Genomic DNA, 20921 nt, shown 5'->3' on the forward strand with positions numbered 1-20921 from the left:
AAACACCACCTGCAGGCTGCGCTGGGACAGTGTGGGTCAAGAGCCAAACATCACCTGCTCGCTGCGCTGGGACAGTGTGGTTCAGGAGGCAAACATCACCTGCAGGCTGCGCTGGGACAGTGTGGGTCAGGAGGCAAACATCACCTGCTCGCTGCGCTGGGACAGTGTGGGTCAGGAGGCAAACATCACCTGCTCGCTGCGCTGGGACAGTGTGGGTCAGGAGGCAAACATCACCTGCTTGCTGCGCTGGGACAGTGTGGGTCAGGAGGCAAACATCACCTGCTTGCTGCGCTGGGACAGTGTGGGTCAGGAGGCAAACATCACCTGCTCGCTGCGCTGGGACAGTGTGAGTCAGGAGGCAAACACCACCTGCAGGCTGCGCTGGGACAGTGTGGGTCAAGAGCCAAACATCACCTGCTCGCCGCGCTGGGACAGTGTGGTTCAGGAGGCAAACATCACCTGCTCGCTGCGCTGGGACAGTGTGGGTCAGGAGGCAAACATCACCTGCAGGCTGCCAGAGAACGCATGGCTAACAAGATTCCTCTCACACCTGGTACGTACGAACACATTCCATGGGACCAGGTCGATAACTGCAGCTTGGTTTTCATTCCAATTGATTACAAAACTCAAACTTCCTACTTGAGGTGTTGGAAGATTGTCAGTATCTAGATTGTCAAGATTGTCAACTCGATCAGTATCAGTATCTTCTAGATTGTCAGTATTTCGTACTTGAGGTGCAGCAGGTGAATGGTGGATTCGATTTTTTCCCCAATTAATTTCCTGGAACGTTATTCTCACTTGCTGGATCTCACCGGATGTGGAGACGTAAAGGCAATGATTTACTTTGGATGCAAAGTGAAGATTTGTGGAAGAGCTGGGACATCCAACGGATCAGGACGTAACGTAACGAGAAGGGCACTCGGTGGAGCGTATCCCTCCGCCACGTCATGCCTGATCCACGAGAACATTTCGGGCCGAATACATCCCTGAAATATCCTGGTGTATATCGGTTTAGCCCGATCTCTTCATGGTGAAGAATCACTTTTAAAATCAAATAATTCTCGTATCCAGATCCGGATCGGGATCTTCACCAAAATCGAATCAATTTGTCCTTGTCACACACCCAACATGTCCACCAAGTTTCATCTGACTCTGTCTACAAACTTTTTGAGATATCCAGCACACAGACAAACAGAAAGGGGGTGAAAACAGAACCTCCTTCACCTTCGGTGCCGGAGGTAACAAAAGGTAAAACAGCATAAAGAGAGGGGGAAACACCAACAGCAGGGATGAGGGAGACTTGGCAAATTAAGGGATGTCATCTGGATTTCTCTCTCTCTCTCATTCTCTCTATGTCTCTCTCTCACTTTCTCTCTCTCTCTCTCTGTCTCTCTCTCTCTCTCTCTCTCTCTCTCTCTCTCTCTCTCTCTCTCTCTCTCTCTCTCTCTCTCTCATTCTCTCTATGTCTCTCTCTCACTTTCTCTCTCTCTCTCTGTCTCTCTTGACTCTGAAATGGAAGAGTGCCCTGTCCTTCTCCTTAAATGAAGGAGGAAAAGCCTCCATCGTGTTGCAAAGGCCTTTCTTCCTCCATTGAATGAGGACAGCCCGGTGGCGGATGAGTGGGTGGCAGCAGCGTCCGTGCCGGGATCGTACCATTTGCATGCACCGCACAAACTTTCTTCGTTGTCGTTGACAATATGTTGGCGGACATGTGAAGCAAAACACAAACCCAAAGATGCTGCGTAACTTTCAAACATAATAACGAATTGTTCCTCATCCCTGGTCCTGAAGAGCTCTGGTTGCCGTGGCTCCGAGACGCCATCGCAGAGCTCGAGGAGATTGCAGAAGAAGAAAAGGGAGAGAGGGAGCGAGTGAAAAAGCTTTTTGACAGAGCTGTGTCCGACTACCTGTGTGAGTGTATCCTCCAAACATTCGTTTGTACTGTTTTGATTCATTCCTTTGTAAGAGAAGTCTTTCCTTGGATCTTTTGCGTCATGCTTCTTTCCCAGCCCCTGATCTGTGGATGGAGTACGTTGGGTTCATGGTGTCCGGTCTCGGAGATCCAGGAGGCCTGAGTGTTGCACGGGCGGTGTGCGACAGAGCTTTAACTGCACTCAGCTTGCACCCTCCAGCGGGGAAGTCTGTACGGGATGCATACCGGGAGCTCGAACAAGCACAGCTATCCACGCTTGAGGTTGTGATGCCATCCCTCGTATTGAGCACCTACAGTAACAGTCGCCAAACAATGAACACTGCAGAACATCTCGAGACATCTTTTTTTCTGCAGGAGACCTGTGGACACCGGGAGAGCCACAAAGCAGTGAGGGAACGGAGGGAGAGGGTCGACTCTTTGTATGGCAGACAGCTGGGCTTGCCTCTTCAAAGTATCCTTTTTTTCGTTTGTTCATTGCCGCCTGTCTCAATGACTTCACCCGTCCCTGCTCACCCATCCACATCACCACCCGTGTTTTAAACGCTTTGCCAGGATTCATGAGGACACACCTTGTGTTATACCTGCGTACCTCTCTCCCAATTGTTTGCAGACATGGATTCGATGTTGGCCGAATATGTGTCTTGGCTCGGACACCCGGTGGACCGGGATGTTCGAAAAGCGTACGACAGAGCGTAGAAAGAGCTGCAAGAATTTCATCCTTTTGAGGAGGCTTTGGTGAAGCACCAACAATGACATGCATCAACCACCTTTTTGATGAACTCTTCATGTATTCCGATCTAGCACGAGCGATGAAATCAGGACACTGATTGAGGAACGCGAACCGGCGTGGGAGGTCAGGAGCAGCTGACGTGTCTGGTGTTCACCCTTGGTTGGAGCAAATTGATGCTTGAAACGTCGACCTGTTTTGCTCCGACGAAGGGTGAATTCCTGAAACGTCGGCTTCTCGTTTAAACCTCAATTCAGCGTCTTGTTGAGTTCATCCATTGTCCCACCTGTCCGCTGACGCAGACGACACTCACCTTCACCGGCAAGACTCCTTATTCATCCAACCTAAAAAAAAAATACAGTAAATGTCCTTCAGAATTTTTCAAAAAAAATTGTTCTGAAAGTTGTGGCTTCAACAAGAATTTCAAACGGCTGCATTTCAGGGTTGGAGTTCTGTTTGTGCGGCCAAGTATAACCAAGTTGTTTCTCGAAATGTTTTCCTGAAATGATAATTATTACTTTTTAAGATGTCGATAACACAAGTCTCTTGAAGGTGTGTTCCAAATTCACCGATGTGCGTATTCAATTCCCACATTCCTGATGTTTTCCCGACATTATTATTTCGTTTATCCAATTGTTCAATCAAACCCTTTAACATAATCCCCCTTCCCCCTCCCTCCCCACTTCCAGCTCTCCACCACCTCATCCAAACTGACTGAATGGCAAGCTTACTTGGCATTTCTTCATGGCCGCAATGACACGGCCAGGATCATCACAACACATGAACGAGCCCTGGTTGACAACCGTCTGAACTCTGACCTCTGGATACAGTGCACCAAACGGCTGGGAACGAGACAAGTGGGATAGTGTTGTGATTACAACGCTGTTCATATGGAGTCAGTGAATGTATTGTTGGATTTAAAGGCCCTTGACAATATTGCACAAACTTGTGATTCATGCAAGCCCCCCCCCAACCCCCCACCACCCCCTCCCCCATCTTGAAACATCTCGCTTTTGTGTATTCTTATAAAAACACAATTCTTTAGGAATGGTCTCTGATGGTTTGTTCAGGATGGTGATGTGCAGACAGGAGAACACGTCATATCAGCTCATCATCGTGCCACTCGAAACTGTCCGTGGGTGTCTGCACTTTGGCAGGGCTGTCTTCGTGCGCATGAGAGGGAAGGTACAGACTTAGACACCATGAAAGGTCGGCAAAGAGCGAAGTCAAAACCAAATGGGGGGCGGGCGGGGGCACTGTTGTGATCTCCAAAGCTAATTTCAACAACGATTCGCGGACATTTCATGACATCTTCACGTTTTGCTACAGGCAAACAGATTGTGTGATATTTCGTTTCATCGAAGATGTCAATCCAGACAATGATTTGAATCCTGTCATGATATTTTGTTGTCAACACGTTCTTGTGATGTCAGACTGAGATGCAGACATTGATCGATGAGGTGCAGTGTAAGTGGAGAAATTAAGGAAAGCTCTAATAGTGACAAGTATGCCTGACAGCTCTAACGATTGCAGACATACCTGAGGGGGCAGTATTACGGCAGGTGTGCCTCGTGGCACTGCAGGCCTGCCACAGCACCCCCGTGGCACGACTGGCGTGCCTGGGCAGCGTGGCTGTTCAGGAATGGAAGGTTTGCACTGAACATACACAGTACGTAGCTTGTCCCTGCACAGCGACATGCCATGCACCATGGATGAGTCATTCACATGTATGTTTCCACCAAACCTGCAGACATTCTCCCGTTAAACATGTACTTTGTACGTCAGGTGTGAAAGCGATCACTGATTCCAGTGTACGCCTGATATATTCAAAAGGGGAGGTTTCCGTCTGCCAGTTTGGAGGACGATCAAATTGTTTCGAAAATCACTCGTTTGAGGCCAAAGTCTGGTGGTTTGTGCATGGCACAGTCACTCAGGACTGAGTGGCTTGATCCGAGGACCCTGAGTTCAAATCCTGCTCGGCTGTTGAATTAATGCCAGGTGGGGTTGACTCTGCCCGTCGTACTTTTGAGGTCTGCAAAATTAAGTGCCGGCTTGCTGGTTTCCTGCGGCGGAGTGGTGACTCGTCCAGGATTGTGCCCACCAGCCAAGGGGACCGCCTCGGCCGCACCATCGCTCTGCACAGAGTGTGGTCACGATGGATGGACGTAAGGATGGGACGCGAGAACAAAGGTTTGATTTCATTCATTCATTCGTGTCTCTCACAAAATATGCAAATGTATTTGAGAAAATAAATAATAATTTGAGGTCTGAGTCCGGTTTGTGGGTCGAAATGTAATCTTGGAAACCCTCTGCCTTTCGCACTGTTATCTCTCTTTCCCTCTCTCTGTTATTTATGTTATTTCTTGCTGGTGCTGCAATTTATTAGGAAGGAAGTTTCAACAAAAGTTGTTGATGGAAATCATTCACATGTAAGTGATTATCACTGTAAAGGGTTTAATGAAGTGACTGGTGCCGGAAGCACTCTTAACGAGCCGAGTATGAACCGTGTGTGTGTGTGTGTGTATGTGAGTGTGTGTGAGTGGTGCAGATGTGTTTTCTCGTGCGCTGCAATTCGGGTTTGTGCATCCTGAAGAACACGTTGCATTGTGGGAAACGTTCTTGGACTTCCTCAAAAGGAGGACAACCTTTGCCAATGGTCAGTATCTTGTGCACATCCTCACGCGTTGCCGCTCCCAGTGATACTTTGTATCGGTCCCTCGACCGGGTTCCTGTGGTTGTATCAGTCCCTCGACCGGGTTCCTGTGCCCAATCCTGTTTGCATTCGGTGTACCTTAATTAAATAATTATTGGAGACACTGCTGACACGGAATCTTGATTTCGCGATGTGTCCTCATTGAGTGGTGCAGGGAGTGAAGAGTTGGACGAATTGAGAGAGTGGTACACAAAGGTCGTGCAGGCCTTGTGTCACAAAGGAACAGGTAAAACTTTTCCTGAAACCCACGTTTCACTCTTCTTTCATTGCTCACCGATGCTGCACATCTTTGGTGCTTTTGTGAGATTCTTCCATGTTTTTTTTTTTATTCCCCAATGACATACCTGTTTTACCTTCTCGCACCTTGCACCAGGACTCCCGAATCTTGCCATTCCTTTGTTGAAACACTGGGCAAGTATTGAGGTACTCTCTCCATCTCTTTCACCCTCACCCTCTCCCACCCCGTTCTCTCTCTGTCTCTTTCACCCTCACCTTCTCCCGCCCCCTTCTCTCTCTTTTTCTGTCTCTCTCACCCTCACTTTCTCCCACCCCCTTCTCTCTCTGTCTCTTTCACCCTCACCTTCTCCCGCCCCCTTCTCTCTCTTTTTCTGTCTCTCTCACCCTCCCATTCTCCTGCCCCCTTCTCTCTCTGTCTCTGTCACCCTCACCTTCTCCCACCCCCTTCTCTCTCTGTCTCTCTCACCCTCCCCTTCTCCCACCCCCTTCTCTCTCCATCTCTTTCACCCTCACCTTCTCTCTCCATCTCTTTCACCCTCACCTTCTCTCTCCATCTCTTTCACCCTCACCTTCTCTCTCTCACCCTCACCTTCTCCAACCTCCTCCTCTCCCTCTCTCTCCCATTCACAATAGGACAGTGAGAAGAAAAGGATACCTTGGTAAACATTATATTAAAATTTGAAATGTCTCATTGACTTGCTGCAATGTTCCTGTGTGCCCCACTTCGGGACACCTTTGTGGAAACCTGTCCAAGGCACGGGAATTATGGAAAGAAGTGCTCAAGGAGAACACGGCACGGGCAGACTCGTCCTCGTGGCTTGAATTGTATCACCTCGAGAGGCACTGGACTTGCTTCATCTTCGATTGCAGCTCATTGTTACATTTTTTTCCCCCACAACATATAAGAATGGGACAATGGCAGCAAAGAATTGATTTCACTCATTCGTGTGCACCATGTATCTGTGCGTTGCAACATTGCTCCGAGTGCAGTTGTGCCACTGATACAGTGCCCCTTTAGGTTCGAGCAAGGATTTGTAACTTGTTCAGGGTGCCAGCGATAACTTGTCCACTTTGAAAGACAGTCAGATCTTTAACGTCGGGACACCCAGTTTAAGGTCCGTCCGAGGCACGTCACACTCTTTTATGGAACACTCTTCTCGGGAAGAACCAATCCGAGATTTCATAGTTGTGTCAGGAATCGAACGATCTTGTTGGACAAAAATTTTATGATGAGACAGTACAATGTTGCAATTGTACGTGATTATTAAGGCACACTTATTGTCACACTTCCACAAATCAGGGGTCGGTGGGGTCGAATGGGGTCGGTCGGTCGGGATTTTAATTTTTTTTTAATGTGTTTAAATGGAAGATACGTATGAACAGTGGTGCACAGCTGATGAGAGTGATAACCATGGCAACGACCATCCGATAACACCATGGACTCGCACAAGATTGATTGTACAGGAGGTTTGTACGAAGGGAAGTAGACATACGGTACTCACACTTCATTTTACCCTCAGACAATTAATTTTTACACCCACAAGGATGTTTATAGATGTTCGACACGTCTTGTTTTCAGAATCACAGTCTGTAGATTGTCTGCACCGTGGTTTACGTTTACATTGACCCCAACTGTTATTGATGTTTGGGTGCAGGGAGTGTGGTTCTTTGGATGAGTGCAGGTGAGTATTATACCGGGGAGTTCAGAATACAACCGTAAACATCCATCTTGTGTGCGAGCAGCTCCTTCTCTTCGAACGAGAGCATGGTCAGTGCAAACAGCTCCTGGAACCGATGGCGAATCGCTCCCCTTCATCCCGAACCGTTCCCCCACACTCTGACGGCTGAAAGACAAACATGAGACACCACAAAAAAAACATTGTCATCTCACCAACTCATCCACCAAGTTGTGTCACAACCTGTCCACAACATTTTTAAACATCATGCTATAGCTCGTTTTTGGCCCTATCTCGAGATGAAAAATCATTCAGAAAATTAAAAATAAAATTCTAGTATCCGGATCTTCACCAAAATCTCATCAATTCGTCTTTGTCACACATCCAACATCCCACCAACTTTGTCCGAATCTGTCCCTAACTTTATGAGATATCCAGATATACCATGACAAATATTGTCCAAACAAAGTTGTGCGTACATTCACCTCCCAACAGGGGACTTTCGAAACGACGTATTTCCGCCGCGATTGCTCAAGGTGCACTTGCGCAGAAACCCCCTGGCAACGAAGTAAATCGGGGTGGCCTGGGCATCTTTCATGCCTTCCAGATGAGGATTGCGGAAAGAAACGACTAAAAAAACTTTTAAAGAAGCCCGAAAGTACTGGGAAGCGTACCTGCGAGAAAGGAGTGTGCCTCTGCACAACGAAACAGCTGGAGAACTTCCTGATAAACTTGTCCAAAGAGTTGATATGTTGCAGTTCGTATTGCAAATACCCGCTGACGATGTGCGCCCTTGAAAGGCCAAAGACGGTGCGTTCTAACCAAACCTTCATGTAGTAATAAAACCCGATGGGAAGGTCACATCTGGGGCTTGTCAATGCACAGGGTCAGTTTAAGATGATGATATTTACCTCTAATCATGTTTGGGAGGAGGGAGGTGGAGTGGGGGTTGCGTGAGCTAAGAGTGCCGTTGCAAATACAGTGCCGAAAGAAAGTCTACACCCCATTGCAAAATTTTTACCTTTTATTGCCTTCAAGCCTGGAATTCCATCCATACATTGGTGCTCTGTGCAGAGCGTTGGTGCTGCCCGAGCAGTGCCCTTGGCTATTGGACACAATCCTGGACGGGTCACCACTCCAACACAGAATACCAGCAAGCTGGCACTCATTTTGCCAACCTCAGAAGGATGACAGGCAGAATCAACCCCACCTGGTATTAATTCAACAGTCAGGCAGGATTTGAACCCAACATCCTAGGATCCCAAGCCCACCACCCGAACCATGAAGCCAACACCAGGCATACAGCCTGGAATTAAATCAGTCTTTTTCTACCTTTATTTACACATCGTAACCCACAACTTCCAAGTGAAAAACAAATTATACAAGTTTCAGAAAATTAATTAAAAATACAAAACTAGAATATCTTCGTTAAGTGCCCACCCCCTCATAATAGCAATTGTAAATTTGCTCAGGTGTAACCAATCACCTTCAAAATCACACAACAATTTAATTGGCCTCCACCTGTGTTAAACTGTTGTGATTCTGATTATTTCAGAATTTCAGCTGTTCCTGTAGGTTTCCAATGTTGGGTCTTGTATTTCACAGCAAATGCTCAACCATGGGTACCAAGGAGCTTTCAAAAGACCTCCTGGATAAAGTTGCGGACAGGCACGGATCACAGGATGGATATAAAATATTTTGCACTTTGAAAGGGGGTGTAGACTTTCTTTTGGTACTGTATATATTATTTAGTTCCGGAGCTGTGATGTAATCAAGTTTTGATGTAAAACGTATATTTATGCTCTGCCCATGTTTTGCCTCATGCATATTTCTGCTTCGTCCATGTGTCGCATCATCTCCACTGCAAGCAGGGAGACCGGCGTTGCCCTGTCTGGTGGGACGTGCACACGTATCTGGAAAAGGCACCGTTTTTACCGACGCATTTGGAGTGTTTGAAATGAAGAAAAAAAGTGATTTTAACCTGTGCAAGTGTTGGTTAAAGTTCCTGGAGCATTCTTATTGAAGAATTGGGACATGTAGGCCATTCCAGGATAGAGTAATTATACTCGGATTTTTGCATCTCTTGTTGAAAATAGGTGTGTTTGTGTGTGTGTGTGTCACATTCACATTCATGTGTCATTTCAAAAGCCCCGTTGTGATGAGTCGTCCCAACTCTTCCTCCTCTTTGACATTCTGCCTCACTTTATTTGTTTGTCTTTCTTATTTATTTCTTTGATTATTTTCTTTTCAGGAGGAAAAGAGAATGAGGCAGAAAAAGGAGCTGCAGATGGAGCATGAGAGAGAGAGAGAGCGAGCACGATGATGGATAAAGCAAAGAAATCTGAACAAAGAGCTGCACTTTAGAGATAGGGAGAGCGAGGAGACGAATCAGGTGAGACAGATCTATAGAAATAATATTAAGAACATCTCCTTGGGGACATTATTTTTTTTAATGCTTCAGTCTCAAACACGTGTTTACGCCTTAAGGCATCCTCGGCAAGATTAAACGAAACAAGACGGGAGAGAAAGGGGAAGACGGAGAGATTTATTTCAGAAAAATTGAATTATAATTTTGCTCATATTCACATGAAGTTGCTTTAATCGTGGATTTGGATTCTTACTTTCCTTATGTGAGCAATTCTCTGGATTCTCAACCTCCTAACGTAACCCGTGCGTGGTGTGCATTGATAACCCGCACGTGCCAAAGGGCAAGCCTTGACTTGGGAACACGAGATGGGGGGGAAAAAAAGAGGGGGGTGATAGAGAAGGGTGGAGGGAGTGTGAGGAGATGGAGGGAAAAAGAGAGATGAGGGAGGGGGAAAGAGAGGACAGAGGGGGAAAGAGGACAGAGGGGGAGTGAAGGCAGACATACGGTGGATCATCAATTCCGATTCATACCGTCTCATCAAAATGATTCTGCATCGAATAACAGTGAAGACGGAAACAAAATAATGTCTGAAATCCTTTTTCTACCCGTCATACTATAAACACGGCCCAGAGACAAACACCGCCTGGACAAACACCGCCATTTCACCCTCATCAGTTTCCTTTTCCCCTCAACTGTGGCCCATGCCCCCTCAAACGTGGTCTCGTCCTCCCATTTCCCACCTCTCATGGTCTTTCTACTTGTTCTCCTGGTCTGTTCGCCTTTTGTAGTTCTGCTTTAATACAATTATACCATCAGATTCCTCTCGACTCGTGTTCGCCATGAACGATCAGGAAGTTCGGAGGGCGGAACATCTCTGTCGCAATCAGCCAGCCGCCACCTCGTCTGCCCAGACATTCTGGTCCACTAATCGCTCCGTAAGCTCGAAAGCAACTCGTCACGATCATGCAATACCGGACATGTACATCGCTCGGCACAAGTTCATGATCACACCATTGCTGTCACACCATTCAGTCCTGACAGTTTAAACTAAATGGGACTGGACTCGATGGCTCTCACTCGTGAATATCCTTGGAATTCTTCAGCTTGTCCAAAGGAAACTTCAGAACAGCACTATAATTGTTTGTCTCTTGTCTTTCTCACAGGCGTGGCCGTGCTCGAACCCAGCTCTCTCTCTCTCGCTCTCTCTCGTTGCACGCTCCCTGCACCGTCAAGCCGGGGAGACAGTGGAACAGAAAAAGAGGCCGAATTCAGAGCCAGGTTGTTCCAGCCAGGTGGAAGGGAATACCAATGAGAAACTAAGAGGTTTAACAAATCCAAGCTCCTCCCGAATGCGACTCAAGAAGTGATTCATTCCGGGTGAATAGGGGGATGGAGATCCCGAACCTGGACTGGGGTTTATGGTTCAGAACCGGGAGAAGTTTTTTGTGAATGATAAATAATTTATTCACCTCGTTGCTCATTCATTCACTTGAACTGTTTTTTTTTGCTGAAACTTGCTTCTACATAAACATTTTTTGTACTTGTCGTCGTTTGTGCTTCAAGTTTATGTACTCTTAGATTACCTTATCTACTCTTAGTTTATGTACCTTATCTACTCTTAGATTACATCGTTGTTCCTTTACTTCTTCCACTCCAACCTGGATAATAATAAATTAAATAAACAATAATAATAATCATCATCATAATCGTTTGAAAAGGCAATGAAAGGAAAAAAAAAATCTGAGCATTGTTACTTGTTGATTAAATTATGTGGGAACATTAGTCAGGGAAATGGTTCTTTGACACACACGAATAATAAACGTGTTCAATGTCATTTAAACAAACAGCAATGATGGAGCAGTAAGTTCAGCAGATAATTTTCATGGAATATATCGAATCAAGTCGATGAATACCAACCATCCTTACATGTTGATCGATGTCAAGGTTTGCCTTCTTTGCCAAAAATATTTACTCTTTACTCATAAAAATAAAAGTACGGGCAAATATTTCAGGTAAAGACAGAAACCGGGGGTCATGACAAAAACTTTTACCCTTGTAATCAATCATACATATCTCACAAATCAATGACAAAGAAAGTGGAAGCAAGAAAGCAAAGGCTTTCTTTGCGAGTACAACAATGCTTTGTGTTTCAGAAACCTTAATGCTGTGCGAGAATGTCATGTGATCCCAAAAGTTTTACTCCCTTATAAGGTTGCAAATCGTTTTTACAGCAAGTCGAATCAATTCTTCCTCGTTGCATACACAACTGGCCCACCATGTTTCGTCCGAATCCGTCCACAACTCTTTCAGATATCCTGCTCTGTGTCGTTTTAATCTGATCACTCAATGGTGAAGAATCACTTTAAACATTCTTAGATCCAGATCCGGATTCAGATCTTCACCAAAATCAAATAATTTCATCAACGTCACATACCTATGCTCACCACTAAATGTCGTCTGAACCCATCCACAACTTTTTGTGATATCCTGTTCACAAACAGACAAACAAGGTGTCAGGTGGTGCCTCAGAGGTTTGACAAAAATCATGCAAATGACGTCAATGTCACCTTGACCTTTGACATATATAGTCATTTTCGTCACAACCAAAAAAAAAGGAGAGACAGACAGACAGGGGTGAAAACATAAACTCCATCTCCCTTCAGTGGGAGAAAGTTATACTATTAATAATCATCCACATACTGCATACAAAAACAAAAAGCACGGTCTGTGAGTGAGGCCATGAAGCCATGAAGCCATGAAGCCATGAAGTGATGAAGCCGTCCGGGAAACCATGCGACTGTTTGCCTATTAATCACGTACTGCTTGAACGTTGGTTGCAGACGACACATACGTCCATTAATTACGTACTCTTGGAATATACGTTTCGACGCTTTAGGTTGCTGAGAAGCCTTCGGCCGTTGAAGACCCTTACGACCCCTGAAGACTCAAAAGCCCTGATGACGCAAAAGTCACTGCGGACACAAAACACTCCAAATACCCCGAGGATTCAAAAGACTGAGAAGACTGAAAAGTTCCTGGAGACCCCCAAAAGTCACCAAGGACCCAAAATGTCCGAATACCCAAAAGACCCCAAACACCCAAAAAGAACCTGACGACCCAAAAGACCCAAAAGACACTCACGAACTCCCCCCCCCCAAAAAAAAAGTCTCCAAGGACCCAAAACACCAGGAAGGCAGAAAAGTCACCGAGGACTCAATAAGACCGCAAAAAACAAAAAGACCCTTGAGACCACTGAGAAAATCACACCATTTCGACCCCTTACACGCCTCATACAGATTAAGACAGCTTGGACCCTTGACCATTTTGAGCACTTGGACCATTTTTTTTTACAAATAATTTTCAAATGAATATCACACCAAAATCACCAATAAATTTCTCCAAAAGGAATGTTAGTATTATGATTTGTGTGAGTGATGACAACACAGCAAATCTGTAACATCAATCCCTGAAACGTGTGGCGAGGCGAGCGCAGCGAGCTGATCCACACGAGTCATGACATGAAAAGGCAATGAAAGGAAAGATATCTTCTCCTGTTACTTATTAAATAAATCCGAGAAAATCAGCCAGGGAAATGGTTCTTTGACACAAACAAATAATAAACGTGTTAAATGTCATTGAAACAAACAGCAATCATGGAGCAGTGAGTTAAGCAGATAATTTTCATGGAATATGTTGAATCAAGTTGATCAATACCAACCATCCTCACATGTTGATCGATGTCAAGGTTTGCCTTCTTTGCCCAAAATTCTTTACACCGACTAATACAAATAAAAGTAAGTGCAAATATTTCAGGTGAAGACAGAAACCAGGAGCCATTTTTAAAATGTTTTTCCACAACAGATCATGAAATATTATCTCACAAATCAATGAGAAAGAAAGTGCAATCAACAAAAACAAAGGCCTATCTATCTATAATTCCAGCAATGTGTGTGTGTGTGTGTGTGTGTGTGTGTGTGTGTGTGTGTGTGTGTGTGTGTGTGTGTGTGTGTGTGTGTGTCTGTTTGTCTGTGACCGCCGTTTCTCGACGACCGCCGATCTGATCTGATTGAAACTTGAGAGGAATATTGCTGGGACCCGCGGATGTGCCTTTTTGAGGTTTGATATCGATCGGACGAGCGGTTCCCAACTTACGGCCATTTATCTGTCGACCAATGACAAGACACGGTGCTATGACGTCACGAATGACGTCACAATTAATGTTTATTTATTTTTTTATTTTTGCACGATTGACGGTCCGATCTGATTGAAACTTGCCAGGAATATTGCCGGGGCCCCGCGGATGTGCCTTTTCAAGGTTTGGTATTCATCGGATGAGCGGTTCCCAAGTTACGGCCATTTATCTGTCAACCAATGACAGGACCGGTGCTATGACGCCACGAATGACGTCACAATTATTATTTATTTATTTTTGCACGATTGACGTCACACTTCTTCTTCTTCTTCGTTTGGTATGACGTCACAATCAATGCTGGGGACCTGAGTATGTGCCTTTTCAAGGTTTGATATCGTTCTTTATCCGTTTCAGCTGTTTCCCAAGTGTTTCCCAAGTTTTGAAAGCTGTTTTTTTCCAAAGGTTTGAATTAATTGTTGTGCTTGGTAGACATTTGTGAATACATTTACAGAGAGAGGGGCGAGAAAGGAGAGGGGAGAGAGGAGGGGGAGAGAGGGGGGAGAGGGGGGCAAGAGAGGGGGGTGAGAGAGGAGGACGCGAGAGGGGAGGGAGAGAGGGGGTGAGAGAGAGGGGCGTCACAATGCAAGAGAGGGGGAGAGAGGAGGAGGCGAGAGAGGGGGACGGGAGAGGGGGGATTGAGAGTGGGGGCGAGAGAGAGAGGGGCGAGAGAGGAGAGGAGAGAGGAAGGGTGAGACTCGGGGGGAGAGAGGGGGGCAAGAGAGGGGGAGAGAGAAAGGGACAAGAGTGGGGAGAGAGAGGGGCGAGAGAGGGGGGGTGAGAGAGAGGGGGTGAAAGTGGGCTGCACATACTGGCACTCACCTATGGGCACGCACCTACGGGCCCGCACCGACGGGCCCATACTGGTTATTCAAATGACAATATGTGACCAAAATGCCTAAAACCAAACAACAACAAAAAAATTCCTACATTAATTAAGCGACAGTGACACTCATCAAAATAAGAACAACAATAAAAATGATATTAAGCATCATCATCATCATCATCATCATCATCATCATCATCATCATCATCATCATCGTTTGAAAAGGCAACGAAAGGAAAGATATCTGACTCCTGTTAATTATTAAATAAATCCGAGAACATTAGCCAGGGAAATGGTTGTTTGACCAAACAAATAATACATATGTTAAATGTCATTTAAACAAACAGTAATGATGGAGCAGTGAGTTCAGCAGACAATTTTCATGGAATATGTTGAATCAAGTTGATCAACACCAACCATCCTTACATGTTGATCGATGTCAAGGTTTTCCTTCTTCGCCAAAAACACTTGCTCTTTACTCATAAAAATAAAAGTGAGGGCAAATATTTCAGGTAAAGACAGAAACCGGGAGCCATTTAAAAAAAAAATCTTTTTCCCTTGTAATCAATCATACATTTCTCACAAATCAATGACAAAGAAAGGGGAAGCAAGACAGCAAAGGTGTATTAGTCAAACAACAATCTGTGCAAAAATATTCCTCAATAAAACAGAAAATAAACATTCCCAAATCCATGAAGTGACAATGACAATAATAGGACCGTACATCATGAAGCTCACCTGGATCAGGAGCAACAGTCACTCAAACCAACCCCCAGATCCTTCTCCTGTGTGACGCGCTCCAAAATTACCCCTTACCTCCTGTAATCTCGATTTTAATTGTTCTTTCCCATCCCCAACACCTTCCACTTGCTCAGGTTAAATTACATCTTCCAATCTTTCTCCCAATCAATACAAGTATCAATACTTTCCTGAATCTGATCACCACCTCCTCTGCTATCCCCGTCACCTCCAAGCTTTGTGTCATCTGCAAATTTGGAAAGCTTACTCTTTACCCCATGATCCAAACCGTTGATGTAAATAATGAATCGTAATGATCCGAGTACTGATCCCTGAGGTACCCCACAACTTACATCCTACCACTCACAGCCGCTCTTTGCTTACCACCACTAAGCCAGTTTGCAATCCAATTAACTACCTGACTAGCCACTCCACAAGCCCTCACCTTGGCTAACAACCTCCGATGTGGAACCTCATCAAATGCCTTCTGAAAGTCGAGATATACTATGTCTACTGCATTTCCCTCATCCACCCAAACAGAAACTGTTTCAAAGAACTCCAAAAGATTTGTTAAACAGGAACTACCTTTGGTAAACCCATGCTGACTACCTTTAATTAGTTTGTATTTGTTTAAATGGTTCCTCATCTGGTCCTTAATTAATTTCTCCAACACCTTCCCCCACAACTGAAGTCAAACTAACAGGTCTATAGTTTCCCCAATTCTTCCCTGGATCCTTTCTTAAAGAATGGTGTTACATTTGCTACTCTCCAATCCTCCGGTACCTGTCCTGACTGCGATGAGCTATTGAAATTACCCGTTAACATCTCGCCAACCTGCTCAGCCACCTCCATCAATACTCTCGGTTGCATATTACCTGGACCCAGAGCCTGATCCACTTTGGATTACCGAGCTGTTCCTTTACTTCTTCCACTCCAACCTGGATAATAATAAATTAAATAAACAATAATAATAACCATCATCATAATCGTTCTGAAAAGGCAATGAAAGGAAAAAAAAATCTGATAATTGTTACTTGTTGATTAAATCATGTGGGAACATTAGTCAGGGAAATGGTTCTTTGAAACACACGAATAATAAACGTGTTCAATGTCATTTAAACAAACAACAATTATGGAGCAGTTAGTGAAGCAGATAATTTTCATGGAATACATTGAATCAAGTTGATGAATACCAACCATCCTGACATGTTGATCGATGTCAAGGTTTGCCTTCTTCACCCAAAATAATTACCCATTACTCATAAAAATAAAAGTAAGTGCAAATATTTCAGGTAAAGACAGAAACCGGGAGCCATTATAAAAACTATTAACCCGAATAATCAATCATACATATCTCACAAATCAATGAAAAAAAAAAGGGGAAGCAAGAAAGCAAAGGAGTATTAGTCAAACAACAATCTGTGCAAAAATATTCCTCAATAAAACAGAAAAGAAACATTCCCAAATCCATGAAGTGGCAATGAAAAGAATAGGACCACACGTGTGTCTGGGCGTCTGTCCGAACCTGAAGCTCACCTGGATCAGGAACAACAGTCGCTCAAAGTCCGCTTGGACCCCTTTAGATCCTGATTTTTCTAAATGCCATGAGTAAACGTTGGTACGTCACGGGTGATGAAGGTTGTGGTCAAGTTTCATTGAAATTGCATGGGCAGCTTCAGAGAAAAGAGAAAATACTTATTTTGTGGGGCACAAACCGCCCTCGACCCTCATTTTTTTTAAATGCCGTGAACAAGCTTTGGTACATTGTGGTGGAAAACTCTAAACCTCGATCAAGTTAAACCAAACACAGTAAAGGTTGAATCATGCGTCTTTCATTTTAGTACAACAATGCTTTGTGTTTGAGGAACCTTAATAATTCGCGAGAATATCACGTGATCCCGAAAGTTTTACTACCTTATAAGGTCGCAAATCGTTTTTACAGCAAATCGAGTCAATTCTTCCTCGTTACATACCCAACCGGCCCAACAAGTTTTGTCCAAATCCGTGCACAACTTTTTCAGATATCCTGCTTTGTGTCGTTTTAATCCGATCACTCAGTAATGAAGAATCACCTTGAACATTCTAAGATACAGATCCGGATTCAGATCTTCACCAAAATCGAATAATTTCATCCGCGTCACATACCCAAGCTCACCACTAAATGTCGTCTGAACCCATGCACAACCTTTTGAGATATCCTGTTCACAAACAAAAAGACAAACAAGGCGTCAGGCAGTAGCCTCAGAGGTATGACAAAAATCATGTAAATGACGTCACTGTCACCTTCACCTTTGACATGTATCATCAAAAAAACATTGACAGCCTCATTTTGTCCTTCGGAATCCTCTTGTAAAGTTTGACGAAGATAGCTGATTGAAGCGTTCGCAAGTTATCGCGCTCATAGACAAACAAGCAACCAGGACGGACCGACATCGTGTGTGATAAATATTTTCAATTTTCGTCACAACCAACAAAAAGACAGACAGACAGACAGACAAACATGGGTGAAAACATAACCTCCGTCCACCTTTAGTTGAGTGAGAGGAGGTAATAATATTTATAATCATCGATAGACTGCATACAAAAACGAAAAGCATGGTCAGTGAGTGAGGCCATGAAGCCGTGGAGCCATGAAGCCTTCCGGGAAACCATGTGACTCGATGCCAATTAATCACGTCCTGCATGAATGTTGGTTGCAGACGACAAATACGTGAATTAATTATGCACGATTGGAATGTACGCTTTGACGCTTTAGACTGCTGAGAACCCTTCGACCATTGAAGACCCTTTAAGACCCCTGAAAACCCAAAAACCTTAAGGACCCAAAACACTCCAAAAACCCTTAGGACCCGAAACACTCCAAAAACCATGAGGACCCAAAACAACGAGAAAACTGAAAAGTTCCTGGAGACCCCCAAAAGTCACCGAGGACCCAAAACACTCCAAAAACTATGAGGACCAAAAACACTCCAAAAACCATGAGGACCCAAAACAACGAGCAAACTGAAAAATTCCTGGAGACCCACAAATGTCACCGAGGACCCAAAAGACTGCAAACACCCAAAAAGACCCTGACAGCCCAAAACCAGCTGAAGCCCCGAAGAACCAAAAGACACTCACAACCCCCAAAAAAACAAAAAAAGTCTCCGAGGACTCAAAACACCATGAAGGGCCAAAAGTCAGCGAGGACTCAATAAGACACCCAAAAACCAAAAAGACCTTTGAGACCCCTGAGACCATCACACCATTTAGACCCCTTACACCCCTCAGGCAGATTAGACAGCTTGGACCCTTGACCATTTCGACCACTTGGACCATTTTTTTGACAAATAATTTTCAAATGAATATAACACCAAAATCACCAATAAATTTCTCCAAAATAAATGTTAGTATTATGATTTGTGTGAATGATGACAACACAGCAAATCTGTAACATCAATCCCTGAAACATGTGGCGAGGCGAGCGGAGCGAGCTGATCCACACTAGTGATGACATGAAAAGGCAATGAAAGGAAAACAAATCTGACTCCTGCTACTGATTAAATAAATCCGAGAACATTAGCCAGGGAAATGGTTCTTTGACTCACACGAACGATCGACGTGTTAAATGTCATTGAAACAAACAGCAATGATGGAGCAGTGAGTTCAGCAGACAAATTTCATGGAATATGTTGAATCAAGTTGGTCAATACCAACCATCCTTACATGTTGATCGATGTCAAGGTTTGCCTTCTTTGCCCAAAATACCTCCTCTACACTAATAAAAATAAAAGTAAGAGCAAATATTTCAGGTAAAGACAGAAACCAGGAGCCATTTTTAAAATGTTTTTCCACAACAGATCATGAAATATTATTATCTCACAAATCAATGAGAGAGAAAGTGCAATCAACAAAAACAAAGGCCTATTATTCAAATGACAACATGTGACCAAAATGCCTCAATAAAACAAATACATAAACATTCCTACATTAATTAAGCGACAGTGACACTTATCAAAATAATAACATCAACAATAATAATAAAAAGCATCATCATCATCATCATCATCATCATCATCATCATCATCATCATCATCATCATCATCAAAATAGTTTGAAAAGGCAATGAAAGGAAAGAAATCTGACTCCTGCTACTTATTGAATAAATCTGAGAACATTAACCAGGGAAATGGTTCTTTGACTCACACGAACGATCGACGTGTTAAATGTCATTGAAACAAACAGCAATGATGGAGCAGTGAGTTCAGCAGACAATTTTCATGGAATATGTTGAATCAAGTTGGTCAATACCAACCATCAATGTCAAGGTTTGCCTTCTTCACCCAAAATACTTGCAGGCAACATATAAAAATAAAAGTGAGGGCAAATATTTCAGGTAAAGACAGAAACCGGGAGCCATTTTAAAAACTTTTACCCTTGTAATCAATCATACAGATCTCACAAATCAATGACAAAGAAAGTGGAAGCAAGAAAGAAAAGGCGTCTTCGTCAAACGACAATCTGTGCAAAAATATTCCTCAATAAAACAGAAAATAAACATTCCCAAATCCATGAAGTGACAATGACAATAATAGTGTTATGGATTTGGAATCCTCTTGGACACAGACAGTCAGCAGTCCCAAAGTTTAGTTATTTCGTTAAGTATATGTGTGGAGTTAGAATCCTTCCCCTGTGTCTAACGGGAATTTCATGTGTGCGCCGCGGGTTTCTTTTGTAGTCAGGTTTTTTACATCTTCAAATCTTCCTCCCAAACAAATCAAACCTTCGCGCACCGACTCCATCGTCCACGTGTTTTTGGCTGAAGGCGTGGGCAGAGCCTTCATCGCCTCGGATCGAGGCTCCGCTCCGAAGAAGGGCAGGGAGTGTTTCCTCCAGCTATTGGACGGAGAGCGAGCAAAGCCGTGGCACTCCAGCCAATGAGAGGCCAGAAGGCCAGAAACAACAACAGAGCCTCTTCGGGTGGGGGGGGAGCTGGCCACCGAGACACCCAGACACACCCCCCGACACGCCCCCGTCCAATGAGGGGGCAAGTAACCTCAGGACGGACCCCGCCCACCTCGCGTGAGGAATCGCGTGGGGGCGATCCGGCTGGCAAAGGAAGAAGAACCCTCGTCGCCTTGTTTGCCCTCGTTTTGCCTGCTGGATTCGTCTCACTTTGCTTGCAAGTACTCGTCTCGTCTCGGCCGTTCTCGTGCTGGCTGGCGTCCGTTGCGTCATTCCCAGTCCCTGGTGCTTGGTGGGGTGACGAAGGTGTGTGTTCCAGTCCCCCCCCCCGAACCAGCTCGTCTCGAACAGACCGCACGAGGCAGAAAGGTGCCTGATCTCACTCTTACCCTCAGCTCGCCTTCCCTCCCGAGCTGAAGGGTCGAATAAAGGCCAACCGGCCCCATTCCTTTTGGGTGTGTGTCTGTGTGTGTGTGTGTGTGTGGTGCCAGTCTGTGAAGTAGAAATTGTATAATTGTTGATTGCTCATCGTACATTGCATTATATTCGTGATTAAGTCTGCTCTGTGTC

The 20921-nt window shown here is 44.6% G+C and overlaps 2 long non-coding RNA genes across 3 annotated transcripts; one reads left to right on the forward strand and one right to left on the reverse strand.

Moving 5' to 3' along the window:
* The first annotated feature begins 844 nt into the window (after nt 1–844).
* LOC147007382 (uncharacterized) lies at nt 845–6890 on the forward strand. Of its 2 annotated transcripts, XR_015054214.1 has the most exons (5): nt 845–1911; nt 2010–2194; nt 2288–5316; nt 5528–5599; nt 5747–6890. It is a non-coding gene; the product is annotated as an uncharacterized LOC147007382 (long non-coding RNA). The 2 variants fall into 2 exon arrangements; XR_015054213.1 differs by having other exon boundaries at nt 1868–2194.
* Nucleotides 6891–12361: 5471 nt separating this feature from the next.
* Nucleotides 12362–16660, reverse strand: LOC147007383 (uncharacterized). Its single transcript, XR_015054215.1, has 3 exons — nt 15096–16660; nt 14666–14741; nt 12362–13433 (listed from the first exon to the last, which is right to left on the reverse strand). It is a non-coding gene; the product is annotated as an uncharacterized LOC147007383 (long non-coding RNA).
* Nucleotides 16661–20921: the final 4261 nt, after the last annotated feature.

The sequence above is a fragment of the Eptatretus burgeri genome, unplaced genomic scaffold, assembly GCF_056783735.1.
Source record: "Eptatretus burgeri isolate ZD-2024b unplaced genomic scaffold, Ebu_testis_v1 Ebu_testis_scaffold_219, whole genome shotgun sequence".
Classification (NCBI taxonomy): domain Eukaryota; kingdom Metazoa; phylum Chordata; class Myxini; order Myxiniformes; family Myxinidae; genus Eptatretus; species Eptatretus burgeri.